Source organism: Cheilinus undulatus, linkage group 22 (assembly GCF_018320785.1).
Source record: "Cheilinus undulatus linkage group 22, ASM1832078v1, whole genome shotgun sequence".
Classification (NCBI taxonomy): domain Eukaryota; kingdom Metazoa; phylum Chordata; class Actinopteri; order Labriformes; family Labridae; genus Cheilinus; species Cheilinus undulatus.
In genome coordinates, this window is record NC_054886.1 from 30,078,408 (window position 1) to 30,086,071 (window position 7,664).

Here is a 7,664-nt window from a genome sequence, read left to right on the forward strand (position 1 = left end):
ATTGTCAACATTTTATTATAATCGCAACATTTTTACTTCATTCTCAACATTTCTACTTTATTCTCAACATTTTACTATAATTACAACATTTTTACTTTATTCTCAACTTACTATTGTCGCAACATTTTACTTTATTCTCAACATTTCTACTTTATTCTCAACATTTTACTAAAATTGCAAAATTTTTACTTAATTCTCAGCATTTTGACTATTGTCTTAACATTTCCAATTTATTCACATTTCCACTTTTTTCTCAACATTTAACTATATTTCCAACATATTGACTTTATTCTCAACATTTCAATGTTATTCTCAACATTTTAACTATAATCTTAACATTTCCATTATATTCTCAACATTTTGAACTTATTCTCAACATTTTAACTATATTTTCAACATGTCAACTTTATTCTCAATATTTCAATGTTATTCTAAACATTCTAACTATAATCTCATCATTTCTACTATATTCTCAACATTTTGACCTAATTCTCAACATTTACACTATAATCTCATCATTTACACTTTTTTCTCAACATGTACACTTTATTCTCTACATTTTAACTATTTCAACGTTTCCACTTTATTCTCAACATTTTAACTATTTCAACGTTTCCATTTTATTCTCAACATTTTATCCATAATGTCAGCATTTCTTACGTTAGCAGTCCCATGGCAACCCACCATGTAGTGCAAAAAGCCTCACATCACAACAGCTCTTTTAAGAGACAGCCACAACATCAAGGAGCAAACTTCCAGCTCTTTTATATTTCATATAAACACCATAAAAAAGTTGTTTCAGTGCTTTGATACCTGTCCTCTTATTATTATTATTATTATGAAATTCTGAATGCTAATAGGAATAATCAGTAACTAATTTTATTTTTTGTTTAAAAGATACATTTCCTTGTATCATTGGTACATTGGTAGCCTATTCTTAACAGAGTAATGTCCACAAGTCCAGAAATAGCTCATCTATCTACATGATCTACTGGGAAAAAGGAGGTAGATTCTGGGCTTTAGAATGAGTAATTATTAACGTAATGACAGACAGCTCTTTACTTCAAATAAAACAACACGACAGCAACATGTATCAGGACTGCTGAATCTGTGAATGATTTTATGACTAAAATGTAGTACTTGTTCTTTTTATTACCTTGGTAAGAGCTAAAATATATAAGATGGCTTCCAATCAAGAAGTTTTTGACTGAGAATTATCCCAGATTTAGCAGCTAAGCAAACATGAGCAATATTTAGACTTTAAATGATCATATAGTGCTGACACTGACATGAGTGTTAATGTTAACACATTATCTACTCCATGATAATTAGAGAAACACATGAGACCGTTACCTTAAAAAGTCAAACTATGATCGTTTTAAAAGACAATTTAATTTATAAAAAGGACAAACATTTAACATAACATTTAAACAAACTAAAATCAGTTTGCAACAGAAACACGAAGAAGCTTGCTTGGAGGAGTTAAATTGAAGAGAGAGGGATCAGACAGAGAGGAGAAAGGAGATTAAAGTCTGGCTCGTTCCCTGCAGAGATTGTTGCCTCAGTTTGTAGAAACCAAAACTGTTCTGTTGGTTCCAACTGTTCTAGATTAAGCAGCACAGTGATATACTCATGAATCAGTTTCTGAATTTGACGACAAATTCTTTCATCTGGGGTGGCAATCCCTGCAGGTAAGGAAGCAGACTTTTGAGGAACATTTCATCCTCAGAGAGAGGAGCTGGAGCTGCTGCTGGTGGACTGGTCCTCAGGACCTCCAGCAACATCCTCTCCACCTTCCTCAGCTGCTGTTTGGAGTGACTCGGGGGTCTCCTCCTTGGGGTCTCTGTAATGGACACGACATATTTAGTGATACTACTGTATTTTATCGATAGAATACAACTAAGGAAATACACTGAAAAGGATAAGGTTGTGACATGAGAGGCAGCACTAGCTCTACCAAAGATAAACATACATGCATGAATTACAATCGTAAAATATCTGGTCTAAATAAAGCTGTGATAGATTACTTCCCTCCTTCTTTAAAGTGCTCAGATTGATTAAATAACAATTCCATCATTTGTTCATTGATGTGGCTCTATTCATTTACATTCCTGTGGGTATGAAAAATATGGGTATTGTGTTGAATTTTTGATTAAAAAAAAAAAAAAAAAACTGACCCCCTTGAACGGATGGTTCTCCCACCTTCACATCAGGCTCTGCTTCTGGGACAGCTGAAAAATTTAACAGAACAGTCAGCGACTCACTTCACACACAAGCTACTTTCACACTGCCCCTCTTTTCCGTGTCTGTTACGCCTTCATTCTGCAACGCCATTCTGTCTGAAATCAACTGTTCCACAATGGGGAGTCAATCTTGCCCCACCTCTGATCCGGATCGAGAGGTAGTATCAGAGCCGTAACAGACTTCTCCGCAACGAGTGTGAAAGGACGTCCCGGCATTCTGCAACTGCGAGTGTGCGCTGGTGTCTCCTTAAACATAATCGAGCAGCATTTCATCTGAGAAAACAACAGGGGGATAAAACAAAGAATAATGTGGATTAACTGGAGAGACTGTGAGGTTAGAGAGCTGATCATACTCTGTACAGGAGAGGAGAGAGAACAGACACATCTCTGCTCACAGCAGCATCTGAAAAGTTCTATTATGTGTTCAAGTGAGCCCAGTACTACATGGAAATTTCAGACCTCCGACCTAAATACATGCGCTGTGACACACTTAAAGTTGGACCTCCAACTAAAAAACATTGAGGAAAAAAGTCTAATTGATCTAATTGATCAAAATGAATGTTCATGTTATTTTCCCTGTATTTCATTTAGAAAATACAAAGTTTTGAACCGAGAAATCCAGAGTTTCGAGTTTGATTGAAAGCAGCAGCTGCCATCTGATTACGGGACACTGGGGTGTGTGTGTGTGTAAGCTCGAGCGTGTACAGCTCTGTTACACCTTTGTGTGCTTCACAGTGGGGATGGTGTGTTTGACATCTTGTCGGATGGCTTACAGTTTTTTTCCAATTGCTAAAACACAATTTTGCAAACTAGGCTGGTTTTATCAAAATACTTAACACAATTCACAAAACCACACACCCAAACTGCAAAACACCTCATATATCCTGCAGAATGAAGCGCTGCAACCAAAACTATATATAGCATTATCAAAATCAAACTTTTGCACCAAACGGCACACACTTCATTCATATTACCAGATTTTTGTCTAACCAACTACAAACTGTTGGGCATAATGAAAAGCACTCTCATCTTTAGTATGCTTTGCCATAGTACTAAAATGGTTCAAATTGTAGTAAATTCTTCAGATTGTTCACATGCACAGAAATATTTGCATATATACACATGCTGATGAAGCATTTATTTTTCTATTTTTCACCAAACAAGTCAGTGCAACATATGCACAGCAGATATATGTACATTGGAGTGAACAGAGACATGCTCACAAAAAAACAGTAAACTGAAAAAGAAATTTGCAGTAAAAATGTGCAGAAAAATATATAGAAAAAAAATAGGCAAGAAAAATAATCAGTTGATTGGTTGATGACATGATCAACTAAGGCTGCCCTGATTTCATTTGAAAGTTGTTGTCTTCTGTGGCCATGGACTCCTCTACCAGCTCTACCCCTACTTCTCACTCTTCCTCCCCCTCTCATTCTCACCCTCCCTCTTCCTCTCTCTGCAACGTCTTCCATTGTTGTTGTTAAAAAAAAAAAAAAAGGTGTTCACCTTTAGTCTTTTTATAGTGCTTACTTCCTGATTGAAGTGGTAACAATTAACCATAGAGCTGTCTGGGTAGATGGCACATATATTGGTCAATTAGCTCATGTAGTGTCATTTTTAATGGCAGTGTTTCAAAATGGCAAACGTGTGACTTTATGTCAGATTGTTGTGTCTTATGCAGATGTAACGAGTGGTGTATCTGCCCTGCTGTGGTTCTAAACCTCACTGGAAACACGCCCGTCATGTAGTGTCATCTGCGTTGTGTTCTGTCGTTGTGCTGAAGGAGGACTCGGACCACAAGTTGCAGCTGGTTGTTCATTTAATAGAACCGTACTGATGGCATCTGTACAAGTCAAAAGAAAATACAAAGGATCTGTGACATGCAGTGTCTCCCACACACACGGGTCTCCAGTCCCCTTCTCTCAGTGAGCAAGCATGAACTGCATTTTAATTTAGACATGCAAATTGTGCTTTTTAAACAAGTTTAACTTGTTTTTTTAACAGAAAATGTTTCTAAATAAAACATACAAATAAATGAAATAAACCTTAAAAATGCTTAATGCATTTTACGGTGTATAAATTGCAACCACTGTAACTATTTATGTAAACCATGAACATATGAAATACACATACCTGTACAAGTCAGAAGAAAATACAAAGGTTCTGTGACATGCAGTATCTCCCACACACACGGGTCTCCAGTCCCCTGTTAGCAGATAAACACATGGAGAAACCCTGTAGCACCTGGAAACGTGTCCACTAATAAACTTCTCAAAGTGCAGTTATAAAGTTTATACATGACTGACACAACTCTTCTGCATGTTAACAACCTTATGAGTGACTTATGATAACACAATGCAAGATTTTTCATCGTTTACAAAAAGAAATAAATGCTAACAGTCAGCAGAGAGCTAGAGTCCTTACCTTCTCTCAGTGAGCATAGCACGAACTGAGAGAAACACTGCACTGACGTCATGTAAACAATGATCTCTTAAAGTGACAGTACAGGTATTAACAACACTGATAAATGGAGCCATAAAACGTGTTTTAACCATGATAAAACAAAATTTTCTCAGTTTCTGTCAGGATTTGGTGAAGTTTCATACATAAAAAAAGATATTATTTTAACCTGGTTACACAGAGAACCGTGTTCAGTGCAATTAAAAAGTGGCATTTTGAATTGCAAAATGTGTGTAAAGCAGAAAATGTGTTTAGAGTTTTGGAGACTTGAGAAGAGGTTTTGCTCTCTTTGTGCCAGTTTAAATAACTGCGCTATGCATGTCATTTTAGTGTGTTAGCAATGGGAAAAAAAACTGTAAAAGCTCCATTCTTGTCTCATCAGACCAACAAACTTCCTCTCACTTGACCATGGAGTCTCCCACATGCCTTTAAGCGTACTCTAGTCCAGATTTTATCCGAGTTTTCTTCAACAGTGGCTTTCTCTTTGCCACTCTCCCATAAAACTCTGACTGGTGAAGCCTTGAACTCCTTCAGAGTAGTCATAGGTGTCTTGGTGGACTCTCTCACTCATCTTCTTCTTGTAAGCTCACTAAGTTTGTGAGGACGGCCTGATCCAGGCAGATTTACACATGTGCCATATTCTTTTCATTTCTTCATGATGGACTTAACTGAACTCTGGGGGATGTTCAGGGCCTTGGAAGTTTTTTGCATTCATCCCCTGACTTAGACTTTTCAGTGACTTTTTCTCTGAGTTTCCTGGAGTGTTCTTTTATGTTCATGGTGTAATGGTAGCCATGAATATGGATTAACCAGTGACTTGACCTTCCACACAGGTGTCTTTATACTACAGTCATTTCAGACACATTGAGTGCACACAGTTGATCCCCTATCACTAATTGTGAGACTACTAGCACCAACTGGTTGGACCTCTGTTGAATTACATCAGTCACTTTGATAGTGGTGAATATTTATGTAGTCACTGATCTTACATATTTTTCGTTTAAGTACTATTACTTTATAGAAATCTGTTTTCCCTTTGACATTAAATAGTTTTATTTTTTTGTTAAAAAAACAAAATTATATTGACCATGACTGATGTATAAAATCAATAAAAGGGTAAACTAACCAAGGTTGAGAACACTTTTTAAGGGTGCTATATCTTTGTCTAAACAAATATTTCAGAATCGTATCAGATTCTCTGAAGCTTGTTTCTCCCCACAAGGAGATTTTCTTTGTCAGGTTTATGGACCTAACTGGTTTTGAAAGTCATCACTATGTAAATGTTTGAGAAGTGTCTTCAGGAAAGTGTCAGTGTCAAAAGAAATTCAATGGAAATCAAGACTTAATCCAACACAAATAAAATGAAAGAGTCCTGTGTCACAAGAGAAGTAGAGAAAACACGTGGCTGGGATCCTAAAAGCCCAGTGAAGAGACCCAGCTCAGTCCTGTTATTAAAAGTATCAATGTATGTGTGTTGGATGAGCAGCATTGATGCTAGCCTCCTGGCTTACAGTTACTTCATTTCGGAGATGAAAAGTGTGTCAAGCTGAGACTGAGTTCTGATCAATTCGTTTATTTGTGCCACTTTTTATGTTTCAACTTTTTTATTTTCAGAAAAAGAGAGATGCATTACAAAAGTACAATAAAAAAGTATACAACGTCCCATACAGGGGGCTCGTGCACATCTGTCACATCTATCCTCCAGCTTGTCTGGATACAACTTTGAGAGTTTTGCTTTACTGTAATGAAGCCTATGAAGCACCTTAGATTGTATGAGTCTAGCACAGCTGGAGGATGAGTTGACCCCCTTCAGGGCCTCGTTCCAGAAATCATCAGAAAAAACGGTCTGCAGTTCTTCCTGCCACTCTTTCCTGATTCTGTCAAGAGCAGGTTCATCCTTCGCCATCAAGAAAGCATAAAGGTGGGAAACATGGCCCTTGGGTAAGGCACTCGCCTTCAGCAGCAGGTCAACGCCACTAGGTGGGGGGATTTGGGGAAACTGAGGAGAATGAGTTCTGACAAAATCGTGTGACTGAAAGTATCTAAAAAAGTCAGATCTGTTTAGAACAGAATTATTACATAATTGGTCAAAACTAGCAAATAGGTTGTCTAAAAATAAGTTCAGTAGGTGCTGAATACCCTTTTGTTCCAAGGATTTAAACCTAGGGTCAATCCTGGCAGCTAAGAATAAATGGTTATTACAAAGAGGGGTCATTTGGGGTAACGAGAGCCACCCACAATGACGTCTAGTCTGAGCCCATTTGTGGAACTTTTTAACCCCCTTTCATCATTGTTTCTGTCTATTTTGGCACATTTGTTGCCATGGTTAACTGATTTTTGGAATTTTTAGCTAAGTCATTGCCACTTTTACCTTTTTTTTCCACGTTCAAAACACTTTAACCCTTTTTTTGCCACGTTCCAAACACTTTAACCCTTTTTTGCCACGTTCCAAACACTATTAGCCTTTTTTTTTGCCACAATCCAAATGATTTTAACTCTTTTTCGCCATAATGCAAACACTTTTAACCCTTTTTTGCCACGTTTCAAATACTTTAACCCTTTTTTGCCACAATCCAAACACTTTAACCCTTTTTTGCCACAATCCAAACACTTTTAACTCTTTTTCGCTGTATTGCAAACACTTTATACCATTTCTTTGACCATTTTGACACTTTTAGCCAAATTTTTGCACTTTTACCCATTTTTGACACTTTTTATTTTTCTTACTCTTATTCGCTGATTTACCAATACCCCCTGCCTCTTTTGACCTTTTTTGCCACTTACAATCAATATTTACCACTCTTGAACCACTTTCTGCCAGTTTTCTCCATGTCAAACCCATTTTTGCAATTCATAAACTTTTTTTCACTTTTCATACTGTTTTTACTACAGCACTGCCAATTTTTACCCCTTCAAGCAATTTGTTGCTACTTTTAACCAATTTCTGCATGTTTTAGTGAA

The 7,664-nt window shown here is 36.9% G+C and overlaps 1 long non-coding RNA gene across 1 annotated transcript; it reads right to left on the reverse strand.

The window, feature by feature from the left end:
- Positions 1-1,413: 1,413 nt before the first annotated feature.
- On the reverse strand, positions 1,414-4,168 carry LOC121504073. Its single transcript, XR_005991429.1, has 4 exons — positions 3,970-4,168; positions 2,383-2,516; positions 2,178-2,231; positions 1,414-1,843 (listed from the first exon to the last, which is right to left on the reverse strand). It is a non-coding gene; the product is annotated as an uncharacterized LOC121504073 (long non-coding RNA).
- Between the last annotated feature and the right edge of the window lie 3,496 nt (positions 4,169-7,664).